Genomic DNA, 18592 nt, shown 5'->3' on the forward strand with positions numbered 1-18592 from the left:
TTTCTGAGATGTTTTTATGATTCTTCAATGCTCATCTCAGAGCATGTACAGAAACACTACTGACATGCTGGAAAGTACTCTCAAAATAATTCTAAAATACAATTAGTACCAGATCTATACATTACACTGTAACCTAAGAAGTTCTTCACACCTTCTCAGATATCGGCTATATCAATACAAAGGCACACATGGCTTTTTCCCCGATTTCCCTAGGGCAAGCAGACACTGCCTCCCTACAGACTTATTGCTGACCTCACACCACAGCTGTCCAATCCACAAGAAAGCTCCTCCCCACCACCATCACCCTCCTGGATCACAAGCAGCTCACAGTAACACTTCGCACTGATACCACATAGTGCCTGTACGCAGCCCTGCACCATCCTGCAATGTGAGCTACTCCTCTGTATCTGAGACTGAAGTCTGTGAACAAGGATCTTAGAAGAGAATTGAGTGGCTCAGAGTAGATCAGTCACTCAGAAGTAGCCTGTTGGACACTACTGCAAAAGGGATAATTGTCATGTTTACCTTCAGGTTTGGGAAGGAGTGAAGGGGAACAGAAAATGATTTCTATACATGAATTTATGGAGAACAAAAATGAAAGAGTCGATGGAATTACAGTGTCCACTTCTCACTGCTTAAAGACTGTTGAAAAACTGAAGAAGGTCAGTAAGAGCGATAAAAATTATTCAAGGATAGAAAATGTCTTACAGCAAGAAATGTCAAGAAGTTGATCTATTTAAATTATCAAAAAAAGAGGCTATCGTGAAGGGTCAATTATGAAAAGGAGAAGCAATTATCCTAAAGGTACTGCAACTGGAATAATAGAGGGAAATACCAGTTACTGAGGAACCATTAAACCCAGAGACAAAGTCATGGAGATGTGGCACTGAGGGACAGGGTCAGCGGGCATAGTGGGGATGGGTTGGGGTTGGGTTTGACCATCTTAGTGGTCTTTTCCAGTGTGCATGATTCTATGTAAAAGCAGTTCTTTGAGGAATCCCAAACCTTTACCCAAACTGTTCAGACTGTGAGTAGTTCTCCCGCTATGACAGCAGGATAATTGATCTGAATAAAATATGGAATGCTGCACCTGAGCCAAAACCTTGCTGCGTGAGAAGTGGGGGAGGAGGGGAAGCTGTATTTTAGTGTTATTAAACTCTTTCATAGATGATACTTGAAATTTCTTATAGTGACTCACAGAATGCTGGCAACTCCATTTATAATATACAAAACACTCTGTCATCTCACCCACCGCTGCTGTTGACTTTTGCTAGTTCTGCCAGTTCTTCTATTAAATCAGCAATATCCCGAGACTTCATTTAGCCTAAGCACACACTGAGAACAGCAGTTTGCAGTGCTTCAGCCACACAGCTGTACTTCAAGAACTGGCCATTCCAACATTGTCCAAGAAGTCCAACTTAAAGGTGTGTGCTGTACGTACCACTCTTGGAATTATGCCTTAAATGAGTCCCACTGTATTTCTGTCAGAAATGTGTACACGCATGTAATTTTGTGGATGCATTTCCATGTGCCAATACCATACCAATACATAAAAACCTAAATTTAGTTTGAGTAGAACAGTTTTAAATTGACAGCGTTCTAGTGGTGCCCATGCTAACCCTGTTTCTAAGACTGCACACAAAGTGCCTCACACAGGGAGGAATATGGTATTACAAGCCAAAAGGTTGTTTCTGCAGATGCTCTCTGGTACTCGCAGCACTGACCTCTATAGCATTTCTGGGATCGGGGCCAACAGCCTCAGGAAAACAGAGCCCATTCCTTTCTGAGGTTCCTCGTCAAGAGCAATGCTGTCCATTCACTGGAGAAGGTAAGAAAAGAACAGAGGTTAGAACACAAACATGCCAATAAAAGCAGAGCTTTGCTATGCTGCAAAGAGCAATTTCTCCTAGGATATCTGTAAAAGCACTGAATTCAGCTCTGATTCTTAACCCGCTATGTTCAGCACCATCAGTGTAGGTACCTATGCTATAGTACAGACATACTCCACATCAACAAGGAACACCTTGTAGCAACACAAATATACACTTTGTGAATTTTATTTTCCACAGTAAAAATAACAACAAAAAAACAGGAGTGAAAAGCAGCAGCATATGATCGGTGTGCCTTCAGGAGGCTTTGCCAGAGAGGTGGCATTCACACAACTCCTGGCTTAGAGGGATGTGGTGCTTAATGACTATACAGTGTTTTGATCCAACCTCTCTGCAAGCACTGAAAATAGAAATCAACATGTTGGCAGGTCCGCGAGCTCGGCAGTAACAGCCACACCTTTGTATATCATGAACAAGTTCTTTGGTTAGGAACTATTTGTTTGTTTGTTTTTAATACAGACAATGGAAATCTTACGTATGGGCCGCAAATCAGATCAAACTGCATTTAGGCCAGACTTAATTAGCACTGCCTACATTGTCAAAGCTCAACTGACCAGTTGTTGTGCTGCAAGTACCCCAACACTGCGAGCTTGCTTGAGCAGAAATCAGAGTGCAGCATCAGCAGTTCCTGTGGCTTCCATCGGAAGGAAAAGAAAACAAGAAATCATCACTATTAGGAAGTGAAACCACAGAGACCGCTTCTGACGCCCCTTCCACAGGCATTGCTTACTCATTTCAAAATAAGAAATAGGGAGAAATCACGTGGGAGCACTGATCAGGGTCTGCACGCATTAAGCTACCTGTACTGTGAACACTTTTCACAGCACGGAGCACCCTGTCTCCTTAAGTCTTGATTTCCTACATTGCCCTGCTTCCATATTAGAAGTGCATCAGGGCCACACTGACTTAAGAAATACCTGGTCACAGAATGGGACAGCTCTGATCCACAGTCCCAAAACCAAAAGGCACAGGGGAAAGGAGGGGCTGTGTGAACACAGCCCACAGGAGCTGAAAAGCTCTCTCAGTGCCAAAAATAAACCACTCCCACTTTAATTATGTCAACTAATCTTTAGGACCAGCCAAACTCAAATTCTCTCTGTTGTCATCAGCAGAATCACCAACAGTGACTGCAAAGCCAATGGCACGCCCTATTTATTCCACAACAACAAGCAAAGAAAGGGAAGACGGTGGCTCAGAAAAATGTGAATTTTGAGTATGCCAGAAGTCTGACATCATCAGAAGTGTAACTAAATCAAGCAACAATACAGCTCAGTTCTCAGCATCCTGGCCACAACAGCAATGCTCTGTGAGCTGCCAGCACAGCACAGGTTCTATCGATCTCTCCACGTCCCCCCTCCAGGGAAGCGAGGTGGCAGGCCCACACAGACCCAGGCACACAGAGAGCAGGGACAGACAGCAGCACTGTCTTCCCACCATGCCAGACAGGGACAAAAACATTTCCACATATTCCAAGAGCAGAACCATTTCTGGCCAATCTCCACAGCATGGCCTGGCCTGATTCCTTGGTTCCTCCCAAAAAATCAACACCTCTGGGAAAAGCAGTGGTGCAGAAAACAAAACCCTTCCACTTCATTGTTGAGGTGAGGACCTGTGCTCTCCCAGCAATCCAGACTCTCATTCATCTACCTGAAAGAATCACTTGGGCACACAGCGAACAGCCCTATCCATCTACTCCTGCCCCTTGTGAGCACAACAGAGCTTCCCTGGTCTCACAGAGGGCACCCATGGGACTCTGCAGCCATTCTACACATGGACCTTCTGTGGCTGCCTCAGCCACAGTGTACCAGGCAGAGACATGGCACTTCACTTGCTGCTGATAGCTCTCTTCTTGGCAACCTCAGATGTCCCACAGGGCTCTGACACCCAATACTGAAGAGGAGCATACAAAGACTCAAACTGACCATTCAGCAGTAAAAGCCTTCTCATAGCCATTTTGGATACGCATAAGTAGGAATTACCTCTTGAAAAAGGAAATGACATGTAACACTACTACAGGATGTCACCAAGTTTCTGCCTGCTGAGCACAGCACTACCTTGGTGATCCCTTACCCACCAGAGCACATCCTCACCTATGCGTGCTCATACAGGGAATGCTCAGCAGATGCCAGCACCACAGAGAATCCACATCATATCTCCTGACTTTGCCTTCACAGCCCACCACTGACCTCTGGCAGTGAGCACACCTACTGTTTTCCAGAGATCAGGTGTCGTTTAAGGAAAAAAAACCTTCAGTGTCCAAAACACCTCAGCTTCCATGCAAGCCCTGCATAAAGCTCGTGCTGCACTGAAGTGTGACCTCTGAGTTGAAGGGGTTACAAAATATCATTTCCAGTCACCTTCCCAAAGCATAGTATTGGGGTGGTCAGCTTGAACTGGATGGATAAAACCCTAACTGACACTTTGCAGTGATTTTCAGAAGAGTTTGGGTTGACAGGTACTCCTTGAAGAGCTTAATCACGTAGTTTGAATAATTATGTAGTTATTCCTTCTCTTATCAAAAACGATTTTCCAGCAGATGAATAAAGTTTTTCTTCTGGCGTTATTTGAACCACAGAGTGCATTGGTCAGCGCATATTAAACTCCAAGCACCTTCTGTTACTTCAAAAACAAATTAAAAATAACAGAGGCCAATTGAACTTTGACTATGGCATTTCCAAACATTTTTTTCTTCAGAACCGGTAGCGATGAGTATAAATTCACTTCCAATGATGCAGAAGTGATTTCTGGCTTGGATGATGCCTTTGAGCTGTCACTACTTCTTCCTCCCTGTCCATTTCAGTACTTCGCTTGCTCTGCCACATAGCACTGGCAGCACTGCAGTGACCTCCCAGGCACAGGTTTCAGTTCTGTCCCTAATTTCACAGAGGATAAATATCTCTGTACTTTCTAGACACTCATTTATGAAACTCCAAAAAACAACACAACTTGCTGCTTCCCTCAGCAGGCATCTCACAAAAAACGCTGGATCTCAAATCACTCTATTCTTGGAAAGAAACAAACAGAGCGAGAACCACCATAAAGTCCACTCATTTTCCCCCTTTCGCTTCTGAAATCCATAAGAGAAACACAAGCACTATCCAGTTCACCTCTATTCCCCTGACTTCACCACTCGGCAGACAAAGGAGGTTTATCAAGTTATGACACACTGTACTGTTGACGTCACCTTACAAAAAATGAGAGCCCTAAAAAATACTATAAAAAATATTTTGTTACATACCACAGGCACCAACAGAAACCTATTCAGACCTCAGGAGCCTTTTTACGTTGTTACATACATGTAACTAATTGGAAGGAGCTGACAGGAAGTGCAGGAGAGGAGATCTCCCTGTCCTTACATCCTCACACAGTGAATTCCCAGGGCTGGCGCCCAGAATGCAATGTTTGCTGACCTTGTGCCCACTGCAAACCTTGCACCCCTACAGGTTATCTTCACCTCTGCAAATTGAGTTCAAGTGTTTTGTGTACGTGTGGCATCCATCATCTCTGCTGCTCTGAGCAGCATCTGTGAATGGAGCTGCACAGGAAAGTATGGGCTGGATGGGATCAGTTTGTTCTCCTGATCAAACCTCCATGAAGCACTGCTTACAGAGCCCCAGTGCATGGATGGATTTGGCTTCCAGATGCTTCCCATTGATGGCCCGTGGGTATCAGCACCATGACAGTGTGGGATGATGTGGGAGGTATAGGGTGATGTAAACTTTGGCTGTGCGGTTTTTACTGATTCCTTTGTGTAAGCAGGTATGAAAAGGTGGCTCTGGGTGTTACTGCAAATCCTAGAATAGTTTGATTTTGACATGAAGGAGAGCATCAGCCTTAGAGCTGAATCCAAGTCATGTGTGGTGCTGGCAGGAAGAAGATGGTGCAGATGTTTTCAGGTGGTACAATAGGGAGTGAACATGAATTTTCATGTAATTGTTGCCATGCTCTGCCAAGTTACAAAAATCCATATACGTGTTATGCTGGAGAAAAGTCTTACTACAGAAAACCAAAACATGTCAGTGCAAGAAAAGCAAAGCACTGTTCAAAGAATCATAGAATCACCAAGACTAGAAAAGACCTCCAAGACCATCCAGTCCAACTGTCCACCTATCACTGGTATTTCCCACTAAACCATGGTCGGTGACTCCACCACCTCCCTGAACAGCCCATTGCAGCACCTGAACACTCTCTCAGAGAAGAAATATTTCCTGACATCCAACCTGAATCTCCCCTGATGCAACTTTCATCCTGATACTGAAGCCTGAGCTGCTGGAAAATAAATACAGCACTTGAGTGCTGGTAGCTCATGTCCAAGAGATTAAAATACTGCTTCTAACTGAAAGCAAAGGCACTGTGGCATTACATGCAAAGCAGGTCCAACTTCTGTGTGTTCCAGCAGTGACACACACTCAGCACCCATGTTTCAGGCCCCGGGTAGTACGAGGGACATGAATGTACTGCACACGATTTGGACAGACCAGGCTCAGGAGGTCAGGACCATGCATTGCCAGTAGGAGCCAGTGTCTGAATTCTCATGGTCTGCATTCCAGTCATACTGCCAAGCAAAGGCTCCACTGGCCTTATGCACTCAAAGACCAAGGAGGAAAATGCATCACAGCACACAGTTCACCTTCTCATAGACAGAGCCTAGAGGTTTACAGCAGAAAACACCAAAAATGATGCAGAGAAGTCTACTGACATTTGTCATCACTTCTTAAACACTTCTTATCAGATATTACTTCATCCATCTCCAACTTAGCACAGAACACAGCAGTCCATAACTCTTCCCAAGAGCAGGAGTAACACAGCGCAGAAAGCAGGGAATACAAGGAGGATTGTACCAGCTGAAGCAGGGAACATCCCACACACCCCACAGCCAAACACCACCACCACCTGAAATACATTACCAGCATAGAGGAGGGGATCTTGCATGCTGTGGTCTCAAAGATGTCTTTGCCATATGACTGTGTGACAAAGCATGATCGGGGCACAACATTCTGCTCTAATGCACAATTCTGTGCTCTCTCCGAGCTCCAAACATATACGTAAGCACTGATCAGCACTGTAACCATGTCAAGCCTCTGCTTTTCACACACAATGGCAGATATACTGCCTGATGCCAGTTACAACTGGACTAAAGATAATGCAGATGCCTCAGCCAGTATTCCCTACAACTAACAGTATTTGGGGAAGGGGAGTATGGAGGTGACAAGCAAGTTATTCCAAATCCAGCAGCAATCCTCAAAATAGACACTTCCAAATGTGACTGCAGAAGGGAGGATGACAACAAAAGGGGTCATAATGACCAAGTATTACAGCCAACTTCACAGATACAGCTGGTAAGCGCTGCTCCCTGCCACTGAATTCACACAAGTGACAAAAAAAAAAGGTCCCACAAAACAGCCAAACTCTCCACAAACGATGCCGCATTCACCAGACAGACCCTGTGTCCTCCCATGCCTTTCAAGCAATTCTCATGTATTCCAGAAAAACCCCAATCCTGCATGGGTTTTACTTCAGCAAGATTCATCTCAACACCGCAAAGCACAGAGAAGATAAACGCAAGGTGTTTACGAGGTAAAACAGAAGGAGCCATAACCTTATAGAGCTGCATTAACATATCCTCCAGAAGCAGCCCATATGCTCAGGCAGAACAACACAAAACTTCCATGCTTTGGCTACACAATGAAAGTTAAACGCTATCAACTCAGACTTTTAGAAAGGAACACGGAAGTCAAGGAAACAAAGCAGGTCTCATTCAGTTTAGGCAAGTTCCATGGGACTGACTAGGTCTTGCCTCAGTGTTGATGCAGTCACTGAAAGAGTCACAAAGATGTAATGAGACCCCTGATCTCTGTCCTTCCACTGGAAGCAAGAAGAAATGCTCCATCAGTTGAGCATTAAGCCAAGGCCAAAATTACACTGGGAAGAGGAATAAGAAAATTCTAGCATACGCTCGATTATTTTGCTCTTTAATTACTTCCTAATTAAATTTGCAAGCTTTGATAATATCTACACTTCCATAAGCTAATGTTCCAAATGGAAATAAATGCTAATTCCTTCTCAAAATGAACCGTCAGAAACTTGTACATTTAAATAAATTAGGAGAACTCATTTCAAGTTGTCTTCAGAGTATTCTCATGTACTGCATTCAATCCCTAATTTACAAAACTCCCTGCCAAGGAGACACAAATCCACTATCACTCAGACCATCTTCTGCTCTTAGGAGCAAAACGTGCTTCTTGAAGAGAGAAATCAGAATCTGTTAGGATTAAGAAATTCACCTCAAGATGCTCTCTATATAGATACATTAAACTGACTCGCACATCACTTGCAGCATTAAACTTAAATTAATCACACTGCTTGAAATGGAGCATTATGCTTTTAAGTGGTGGGTTTCAAATTCAGACATTAGGTCTTATTTCAGCACTGACTCCTATCATGGAAATGCTGGCCATTCTTTGTATTTAAGTACAGAACAACACAAGCTGGAAGACATCCATGAAGATGCAGGGTCAGCTTAGAGCAGGTTGCTTGGAGCCACATTGAACTCCAAGCATCCCGAAGGATGGAAACTGCACTTCCTCTCTGAGAGATGGGCTCTGCTGCTTGGCTGCTTAACACAGTGTAGATGGAAATTTTTGTTGTAGGTGTTATTTACCTTGTCATGTGCCTCTCATCCCTGCGCAAGAGGTACACCCAAGAAGTCAGACAGGCAAGCTTTCTACAGCGGTCATCCCTTCTGAAATCAAGGTTAACACTGATGTACATACTTGAAGTTGATCAAATACCCACAGAGAAGACAAATTAGATCAACCAAATACACATTCAAACAACAACTCTGTATGACTTAAACAACCTTTAATTTTGTGTATGAAAGAATAAAATTAAAAAAGATCTTCCTGAATGAACATAACATTCTGCTTCATCAAATCATAATCCAGTAAAATAGAGAGGGATTCTATTCATTTCAGAAAGTTAATGCCTTGCTAATCCTTTAGCTCTCCACGGGAATAAATACATATCTAAACCCTTTGGATACAGAGACAAATCCTGATTACCTAAATTTCTGAAGCCCGGAGGTCAGCTATCTCCCTGAGGATAGAAGCTCTGGCAGCCATGACGGTATTTTGAAGAGTTGCAGCACAATTTTAGGTGCTATTTTACAACGCCTCGGGGGCATAGCAGGATGCTCTTTGTTTCAGTAAGAAGTGGTTAAATTGTTCCAAATAATACACACCAAAGTAAGTAAAGATTTTTCTCTCTTAATTAGTGTCAACGTGCCAGTTTGCTCAATACGGCCCAACTCAGTGGCGCTATATTACATAACATAGTCGATATTTCACTGTGCTAATTTGAAGCTCATACTAGTTGTTATTTACTCTTTAATTAATCACAAAATTACAAGCTCCTAACAGGGACTGAAGGTTGACCTGTATTAAAAAGCCACAGGCTATTGGCAGAGCAAAGTTGAAGCCAGGCTCTTCACAACAACCAATGCACAGTAGGAAAATGAGACAACAGGTAAAACCTGAAACAACAGAGGCTAAAACTTCTTGTAAAGGAATAACGTTCTTCCTGAGGACAGTCATCCAAGGAATTAGTGCTGAGGAAGGAGCAGTGAGGATGAGGAGCCAGCCAGTCTGTGCACTGTTCCCACCAGTGCTCCTGCTCTGGGCTCTGCACACTGCTCACACCACTTCTGGGTTGGACAGCTCTTATCCACGTGTTCTCTGGGGCTAGGAAGGAATTGCTTGCAGGACAGCTTTGATTTCTGGGCTGCCAGCTCACTGCTTCTGGTCTGCACAACAGCCTTCCTGGTCAGCAGGCCTAGGCTTTAAGGGCACATATTGCAAGAAATGGCTTCCCCTCTAAATAAAATGTCACTGTTCAGGGAAGGTTGTAAATCTTTTTGCTGTATACCAGTCAACACTGCTTCACAACTCAGTGTGGAAATGGCAGCAACTAAGCAACTTGAGGGTGATGTATAAATCCTAAAAATAAAGCCTCACTTCTTTGTTTCATCATAGGCTACATCAGAAATCTCCAACGGTGCAGCTACTAGAGGTTTCAGTTTCCCAGCAACCACCTACGAACTAAATATCCCAATAATAACCACACGGGCCTGCAGCGCAAAATCAGAGAGGAGCATTTAAAGTCAAAGACCATTGTCCCATTCAGAGACCTCAAACCTGAAAAGAGGAATCCCACAGCCCACACTGCTCAGCATTGACACTCGGACTGAGGAAATTTATTTCTCTTTTAACCAAAGAGAACATAAAGGAGCACAGATCCAGCTCTAAAAACAAATAAAAGAAGGGTCTGCACGTAGTTGCTCCAAAAGTTATGCACAGCACTTCTGCTGTTGTGCTCCTTCCTCATTTTTCTCAAAGTAGCGCTCAGCAGTTTTAACTCAGCAGCCCAAGCTTCTGAGAAAGGCTTCACTTTGCAACAGGATCAGTTCAAAGGAACGTTCAGATGATGGGCTTTCATTTGCTCACGCACTGTAACTAAATTTCAACTTTGTGCTTCTCTAAAAGAGCCTCCACACAGCAGACCTCATGCTGTTAAATTCACATTCAAAATTCAACCCAACTTTCCTCCATGTCTCCCCTGACAACTCCTCTGTTCGTCATTTCATTCACTGCTTCCTCCTCTCCTCTGAGATAGATGAGAGAGGATCCTGGCCAAAGTCATCTCACTATGCACATTTCTGACCATAAATAGTGTGGATCACATTCAGATCAGAAAATAACACACATTTTTATTGCCGACTTCACTGTGTAGCCTACTACATTGCCTAGAAGTCCTAAAAAGCACAAAGGAGAAGGATGCAGTTAACATTTAGTTCCCAAAGTTCCATTTCTGTCAAAGCATGTATCCCGCACCAAGGAAACCCATTCTGCCAAGAGCTCAGACATACACTGCGTAAAGAATATGGGTGAATGAGAACCTTGGCCTCAAAGTGCAAGGCCGCAACCAAGATTCAACAGGAAGTAAGCTCCAGACCCAAATCATAACAGAAAGGATACAGACATGGGGGAAAAAAAAGACGGAATGATCTAAAGCAAGGAAACGTCATTTTCCAGCGTGGAGTTGTGATGTCTCTTCACACATGCAGCAGCATCACTCCTAGAGTGGTCCATACGCTCAGTCACAAAGAGAAATGTTGAGAGAGAAACACAAACAGATCAAAAGTTTAACTTACTTTCCACAGTCCTCCAGTTCTCCCTGTCACCACAGGCACAAGATCACACCTCAATCAGTAATCATTTCCAAGAGTCGGGAGTTAATGGGTTGGCAAACATGCAAATACCAAGTGTGGATCTGCAGCTGTGCTGTGGTTGCTGTGGGGAGTCAATGGGGAATCCCTTCTGCCTTTTTTACTTATTTATTTATTTATTCCATTTGCTGATGGAAGGTGGGGGGGTGACTCACAGGGAGGGGGATGCAGCAGCTGACCCACGGTACAGCCTGAACCCTCCTTCCTCTCAGCGTGCTCTTGCTCAACTTCCTCAAAATGTATTTTGAAGGATCTGTTCCTCCTTTACGAGAACCAAGTCACTGCTCTTCTACAATTTCATTCTCTGCTGCTCCTCTGAAACATAACAATACAACAGCCCTACAAGTCCGCTAAATGGGATCCAAGTTGCTCACAGTCATTTCTCCTATTGTAAAGTTAAAACTCAAAAATAAGGATTTTTAAAATTCCTATTTCTGGGTGAAGTGATTTTTGGCAAAACCAAACCAATACAATAAATATATCCATAAAGAGAAAAGTGAGACCTAATATCTTAACATTTCATTACAACTGTACTGCCTAAACAATAACCGAACATGGAAAAAAAAAAGATAAAAACTGTCAAGACATAAATCCTGTCTGTTAAAGCTATTTAAACTCTTGCTTGTTTGAGGTCTGATTTGTTCTTAAGGGGAAAAACAACTAAAACAGAAACAGAATGTCACTGCACAAACGCCAGCAGCAGGAGCACTGGGTTTGGTTGGAAGGATTACTGTCATTCAGACACAGGCTAATCACAGTGTGATGACTGCAGCCTCCAACAGATGCTACATAGAAATGGCACACTTGGCCTGCTGCCCGCACCATTAAAATCAGCGTTCATAAAGCCAACCCTGGGTGGTGTTATTCTGAAGGAATTGGGCTTTTCAGAGCACCGTCACAACTCTCAGCTCACGATACGGAAACAAACTGCTGAACACCACAAATTAACAGAAGAACCACATTTGCAAAATGAGATGGATTTCATCAGAACTCAAGAAACACCACAGAAGTAATTGAGCTCATATATAAAAGGAAGTTTTCCACCCAGAGTGAACAGGTTGCCCAAGGAGGCTGTGGATGCCCTATCCCCAAAGGCATTCAAGGCCAGGCTGGATGCGGCTCTGGGCAGCCTGGTCTGGTGGATGGCAACCCTGTACATGGCAGGGGGTTGAAACTGGATGAGCACTGTGGTCCTTTTTAATCCAGGCCATTCTATGATTCCGTGATTATTGAAGTCAGCGCTGTCCCAGTTTGCCCTGGTATTAGACTACCACTAGATCTTGTACTGCTTTTAAGCCTGACTTGACATTGGGCCTGTGTACTTTTCAGCAGCTTTCAGACACACATCTTGCAACACAAGCCTCAGTCAAGGTGAAATTTCTTCCTCTGAAGATATCAATTTCAACAATAAGATTTTGCTGCTTTTGCAATGAAACGTGGCCGCTTCGGTTTTGTTCCTGATCAAATATGAAATGGAAAGCAGTTTTAAACAGTGTGAACAAATACCACTCTGACAGAAATTTTTCATGTCTACTTAACTGGCAATGCAGGTTAGATTTATTCCTACAGAGTGAAGGTGCAATGGACAGAATGGACAGGAGATTGAAATAGTTTTAAGAAAATGGGCATTTTATGGGTATGTTCTTTGTAGTCAGTTATATATGAAATTCCAGCAGCAATTCACAGAGGAGAATTTACAGCTCAGTCTGTGATACCTCCAAGAGCTATACTGACTATAAAGTCACCTGCTCCTCATATCCAGCATCACCCTCACACCACCACACACTGTTGCTGTCATCTATCTGCTACTTGAAACTCACATAGAAATGCCCCTTCCCATCATCTATGACAGAAAATAAAACCTCCAATAACCAACTCAATGGTGCACTGAGTCAAGAAGGGAAACTGAAATGTAGACAGCAGCAGCTTGGAAAAGAAACCACCAGATTTAAAGAAAGAAAAAAACAACAACCACTCTCTAAAGCAGCCAAGAAACCACTTCCTCCTAAATTGCTCAATTCCTGAGATTTCTAGCTCAGCTGCTGACTACTTCAGAACCTACTAAAGAAAAAAAGCCTTCCAAGTTATTATTCTTTATTAGATCCCAATTAATGTGTTATCACAACCGAAGAGTTGCACTCCAGGAGGAGTGGGTACTTTGTAGATAGATAGATAAATAGACAGACACTACTTATACTTTGCTTTAATTATCAAAACTGCTAGAAAGTAATTAAAACCTTCTTGGGGGGATGGGGGAGGGGAGAAGGAGGGGGATATGAGGGGGGTGGGGAAGGGGGCACTACTTCCCTCCACCAAATAAACCAACCCTAAGGACCACACGTCAAGGCAGGCATCAGGAGGCAAAACAAAAACCCCTGCAATGAAGAAGGCAAAGAGAAACTCCTAGCAAGACACTTAACTTCAGGTTCTTAAAGAATAGCCATCAGCTTGGATTTTGGCAAAGCTCTGAGGCAAGTTCCTGAACTAAGCAAATTTTGAGATAAAAGTAGATCTGACACACATCTGAAAACAGTCAGAGATTGATTCCCAAATCCCTTCCATCGCTGCATTAATTAAATAAATAATGCAACTGCACTCGTGGTGCCAGAACTGTAGGGCCGAGGTCTGAGCTCCAATGGCCTTCCTCAGCTACAGAAGCAAAGCAATAACCCAGTGACAAGTGTGACTACCAGAAATGGATTGAATATGCACAGCAGAGCGAGGCTGTACTTGAGAAACATAATATAGAAACTGGAAAGAAATGTTCCTCCCATGAAAAATCTGGGAGTAGAGGTACAAACAGGAGAGACTGGAATATATGTGACACATCACTCTTCCTACTGCAAAAGAGAACACCTCCTGTATGTACGGTATCTGTGAAGCAGACTGACTGAAGCACACTTCCACAAAAGCAATTCCAACAAAACCAGCTCACACCAAGAGGACAGTTTGCTATGATAGACTGTACTTGTACAGCTCTCTACCCAAACATTTAGTCCCCAGTGCAGACACTAAGCAAGAAAATGCATCTTTTGCACTGCTTCTTTAGCATAACACTTACCGACTCAATACAGATTTTAAATGTTTGATGCCCAAATTGCTTCCTGGCATTTATGACTGGCATAGACCACATTTGCTATGGAAACCCAAGAAATTCAGCAACCAACATACTATCACAGACCAACCATCTTTTCTCATGTATTGGGACCACACAGAGTATACTCAGTTTATCTGTAAGGAAAAACCTGCAGGACAGGTTTCCAAGGGCTCCCATCCCATAGTCCTGTGCGGCACCACAGATATCTGAAGGCTTAAACAGATCAGAATGACTTACCTGGGGCCACTGAAACTACACACAACCTCAGACAGAGAGAGCATGACAAAGTGCCACCTGAAAATGAAATGCAAATCAAGCAAGATTTACAGTAGTTTTACAAAGCACTCATTGTATGATTACATGTAATTATTCTGTTGCTTTTATTATTGCAGTGGGATCACTCGTCTGGAAAAGACTTACAACTGACTTGCCTTCTACACAGGAGAACTGTATATTATTTGGGGATCCAAAGCGTATGTGTGCATGGAGGGGAGGGGCCGGAGGAGGAATGGAAAGAAATGTATCCCAGGCCCATCCTCTGAAGGATGAAAAAACACCAGATATTTCCTTTATTCTAATATTGTGAGAACAGGAAATCATAACTTTTGACCTTAGCATAGGCAAAAGCCATTTATAGCAAAATTTCACTTGGATCTAAGCAAGTGTTTGTTTTTTGTTTTCTAATGACATCCATAAAGCGTGAAGCAATTCCCATTACAAACTAACCTTTCTCTATCCATTTCTCACTTCAAATGATACACAAGGGCTGCTTTATTTTGCAGCACACTGAACTGAAGAGAAAAAAGCAAAACAAACGAGATGCCGACTGACAGACATTGGGGAGAGTAGGAAACAACGGCATGGGAAAGAAAATAAGTTTGCAAAAGAAACAGGCTGCAGGGGCTGGGAGAAAGAGAGAGAAGAAGATGATTTAAAAAACAAGCAAGTAGCAAACAGCACAGCAGCAGCTGGTGCCCAGGGACTGGGAAGGACTTGGGCTCCACAACAACAGCGGCAGTTGCATAATCACTGCTGCCTGACAGCTTATACAATGTCCGCCCCTATCCTCATCAGGGAAACAAATCAGCAACAAAAAAACATCCTTTCAGCCCACAGGGTAAGTAAGCGAACTGCCACATGTTAAATGTTACTACAGACAAGAGCCTCTAGTTTCAAATGCTACTTTTTAGCTTACTTGAACATAAAACATTCATTCCTACATTACTCCTCACTAAAAACCATCTTATTTTCCCTAAAAACATGTCCTGTTACCACTGCCAAGCCACAAGAATCCACCACCTGGCCTTTCCAGCCCTGCTCTTGCAAGACACATCCGTGCTGTTGGAAGCTGCACGTAAGGCCAAGCTGCAGGAATCAAGAGCACTGCTGTCACTGTGGAACTTTATGAATTTTGTGGCTTTTGGAACACTGGAGACCAAGAGGCCTCAAGTACTAACACCTGTGGTTGGATATTTTGCAGATACCTACTGCAGAAGTGGCAACATATTTCTAACAGAAATGGAGATGAAAGAACCACAGAAGTTCACATTGCTTAAGATGGGCAAAGGAGGTTTTCCCCGGGTGGCTGTGCCCTACACGGACCTGTGTGCTGTGCTGTGCCACAGAGAAGGAAAGGGAGGTTTGACTGAGGTGTGACAGACCTCAAACACACTGCATGCTGATTAAAGGGCAGCTGATTTGCAGCTTGTCGGCACCGAATCAATACAAATAACCCTAATCTAACTACAGTCCTCTCATTCAGGTCTTGGACCACAAGAACAGAAGCTTTACCTCCTCTTCCAAAAATCTACATTTCCCCAGTTATACCTCCTCTGATCTCAGTCTCATCTCTTTGGTTCTTCCTACCTCTAGGTCAGGAGGTTTCAATCTTCCTACTGTGATTTGGGCTCATGGCCCAACGCTGCTGCATTGCAGAGTCAGCAAAGACATGATGCAGCAATACTCTTGAATTTCTTTGGATATGAAAATAGATGTCATTGCTGCCAAACACTGAAAGCCATCCAGAGACCCCAAGGCACTTCAGAAAAAATGAAAACCCACAGCAGAGAAGCCAAGATGGTTGTCCTGGCTATTTTAAGTCCTGTTAGTGCTCTGAATATTGCAGACATCTCTGACTATGCAAATACAGCACAACCATTTGCTTGCCTGCTCATTGCTGCAACCTCAAGAAGCAGCCTTTGCTCAGCAAGGATGACTACCAGCAGCAGAGGCAGAAATTGGTGGTTTCCCTTGGGGTGGGAATACCACCATCTGTGTTCCAGTGGCAGCACAGATGAACTGCAGAACAAAGTGAGATGCTCAACACGTTGCCCACAAGCCACTTCGGACTGTCAGTTTCTGAATAAGTAAACTGATGAGAACAGACCCATCTCTAGCAAAGAGAGACAGAGAAGTTTCTAACCCCAGTGCCTTTGTACACGCGAGATATTCAGAGAAGGGAAACTACATGAAGACCTGCTCTTCTCCACTCAACTCCTGAATTCCAAAGGGGTCTCAGGCAAATGGCACAGATGCTACTTGAGATCATCTTACAAGAGGAATCATGAACACAGTACAACTGATATGAAAGAAAAAAGGACTGCTGAAATACCCACTGCACTGAGACCACACCGAGAACAGCCCACTTCCAGCCACACTATCTCCACCTCCCCACTACTTCCACCTCATCATTTCAGCAAGTGCAAATGGAAGCTAAGCTGCAGTCTCTTAAATATACAGCTGCCTCCTACAAGTCATGCCTGTAAATCTTCCTCTCCCGCAGTTCCAAACACGTGTCAACTTAAAATTGTTCACTTGAGGTGAGTCACAGTGCTCTACTATGACAGTATGTTTGGCTCAGCTGCCCTCATTTTGCTTCAGCTCAGTGCTCAGGGAAGGGCTCCCTTCCCTCTCCCATCAGCCCACGCAGTGCTCACAGCAGAAAGGGCTCCTTCCCAGCCACACGAGTTCTCTGCAAAGCTCTCACGCCTCACAACTGACTTTCTGCAGCACCCCAAAACATGAACTGGAAAAGATGGTCACCGCCCCTTCCAGGAGGTAGCTCAGCAGCTCCTTCTGAAACCCAACAGCTTGCAAGTCAAAGACAAGTGTGACTACCTAAATCATTCCATTTCTTCAAACTCTGATTCCAGAACATCTCCTGCCTGCGTACAATGGACATCACAGCAAAACATACCATCTCTATGCCACAATAGTCTATCGCGGTCACTACAGCCATGTCTTAGCCAGCTACAACTCCAGAGGCAGTGACCATGTCAGCAGCAATTCATCAGCAACCACCACAACCAGCTGCAGCTCATTTAAAGCACAGCTTTCCTTGGTATAAGGGATTGCTGCAGAGAGCAGTAACCCAGCCCTTAAAATCCCTTATTGCGAACATGCTACAAAGCAGCACAGCTTTGTAACTAATGTCTCAGCTCAGAATTAAATAAGCCACTTACCTTTCCTAATGCTTCCACAGCAACTCAGCCTCTCGGATAAAGACCTGCACTGAGTGCCCCCTGCACCAACTGATTAGCAGTCCCCTTACTCCCTTCACAGCTCTTTGGCAAACAACAATAACATTTCACACTTTCAAGGACTCCTGCTTCACTCATTCAAAGAGAAAAGCAACTCCAACCCACACCTATAACAGTGGAATGCTATCCCTAGTAAGCCAGGAGCAGCCGTGCTCCAGGACTCCAGCATTCCAAAGCTGGCACTGTATGTAAATATAGTTAAAGGACAGATATCCAAACATTAAAGAACAAGCAAGTCAGAAATCTCACCACTAAGCCTCTGATGCTGCCACGATACCCACTTCCTAACCCACAGGAAAGTGGTTTACATAAGAAGATGCAATGTGCTGATAAGCATACACATCTGAAAGATCATCAGTTTTAATGGATCACTATTTAGGTGCCAAGGGTTGCTCCGTAGCTGATATTTTCCAATTAAACAGCTCTCTGGAAGTATGACCATAAAACCAGAGTCTAAGGTAATGGGAATCAAGGATGTCTGGAAGGCAATTACTTCTTTTCAAGGCTGTATGGGTATCCTAAACATATCTTCCAAATACAGTCAGCCAAGTGCTCCAAGTCAGAAGAGTCTGTGTCCCAAGAAATCTTCCCAGGTAAATTAAAAGTATCTCCTTCTGCAAAGGGAGATGGAAAGAAAGGAGCAGACCAGAAGAGAAGAGAAGGAACTGAGAAAACAGATGAACTGTGAGCAAAGTAGCTACAAATGACACAGAAAGAAAAGAGACACGGCAAGTTTGGCATCCAGAAGGATAAATGGAGCTCCATCATCAGACAAGAAAGAGAA

General features: G+C 43.7%; 1 protein-coding gene across 7 annotated transcripts in view; it reads right to left on the bottom strand.

The window, feature by feature from the left end:
- Positions 1–18592, bottom strand: part of WDFY3 (WD repeat and FYVE domain containing 3) — a 135340-nt gene that overhangs the window by 103635 nt on the left and 13113 nt on the right. For 6 of the 7 annotated variants that reach the window (XM_072336744.1, XM_072336741.1, XM_072336743.1 and 3 more), the window contains exon 2: positions 1725–1819. The gene's annotated coding sequence lies outside the window, so the exon portion shown is untranslated. Of the gene's footprint in view, positions 1–1724; positions 1820–11097; positions 11229–18592 lie in introns of those variants that run through there. The other variant, XM_072336738.1, reaches the window with a different exon arrangement.

This window comes from Excalfactoria chinensis, chromosome 4, assembly GCF_039878825.1.
Source record: "Excalfactoria chinensis isolate bCotChi1 chromosome 4, bCotChi1.hap2, whole genome shotgun sequence".
NCBI classification, from domain to species: Eukaryota; Metazoa; Chordata; class Aves; order Galliformes; family Phasianidae; genus Excalfactoria; species Excalfactoria chinensis.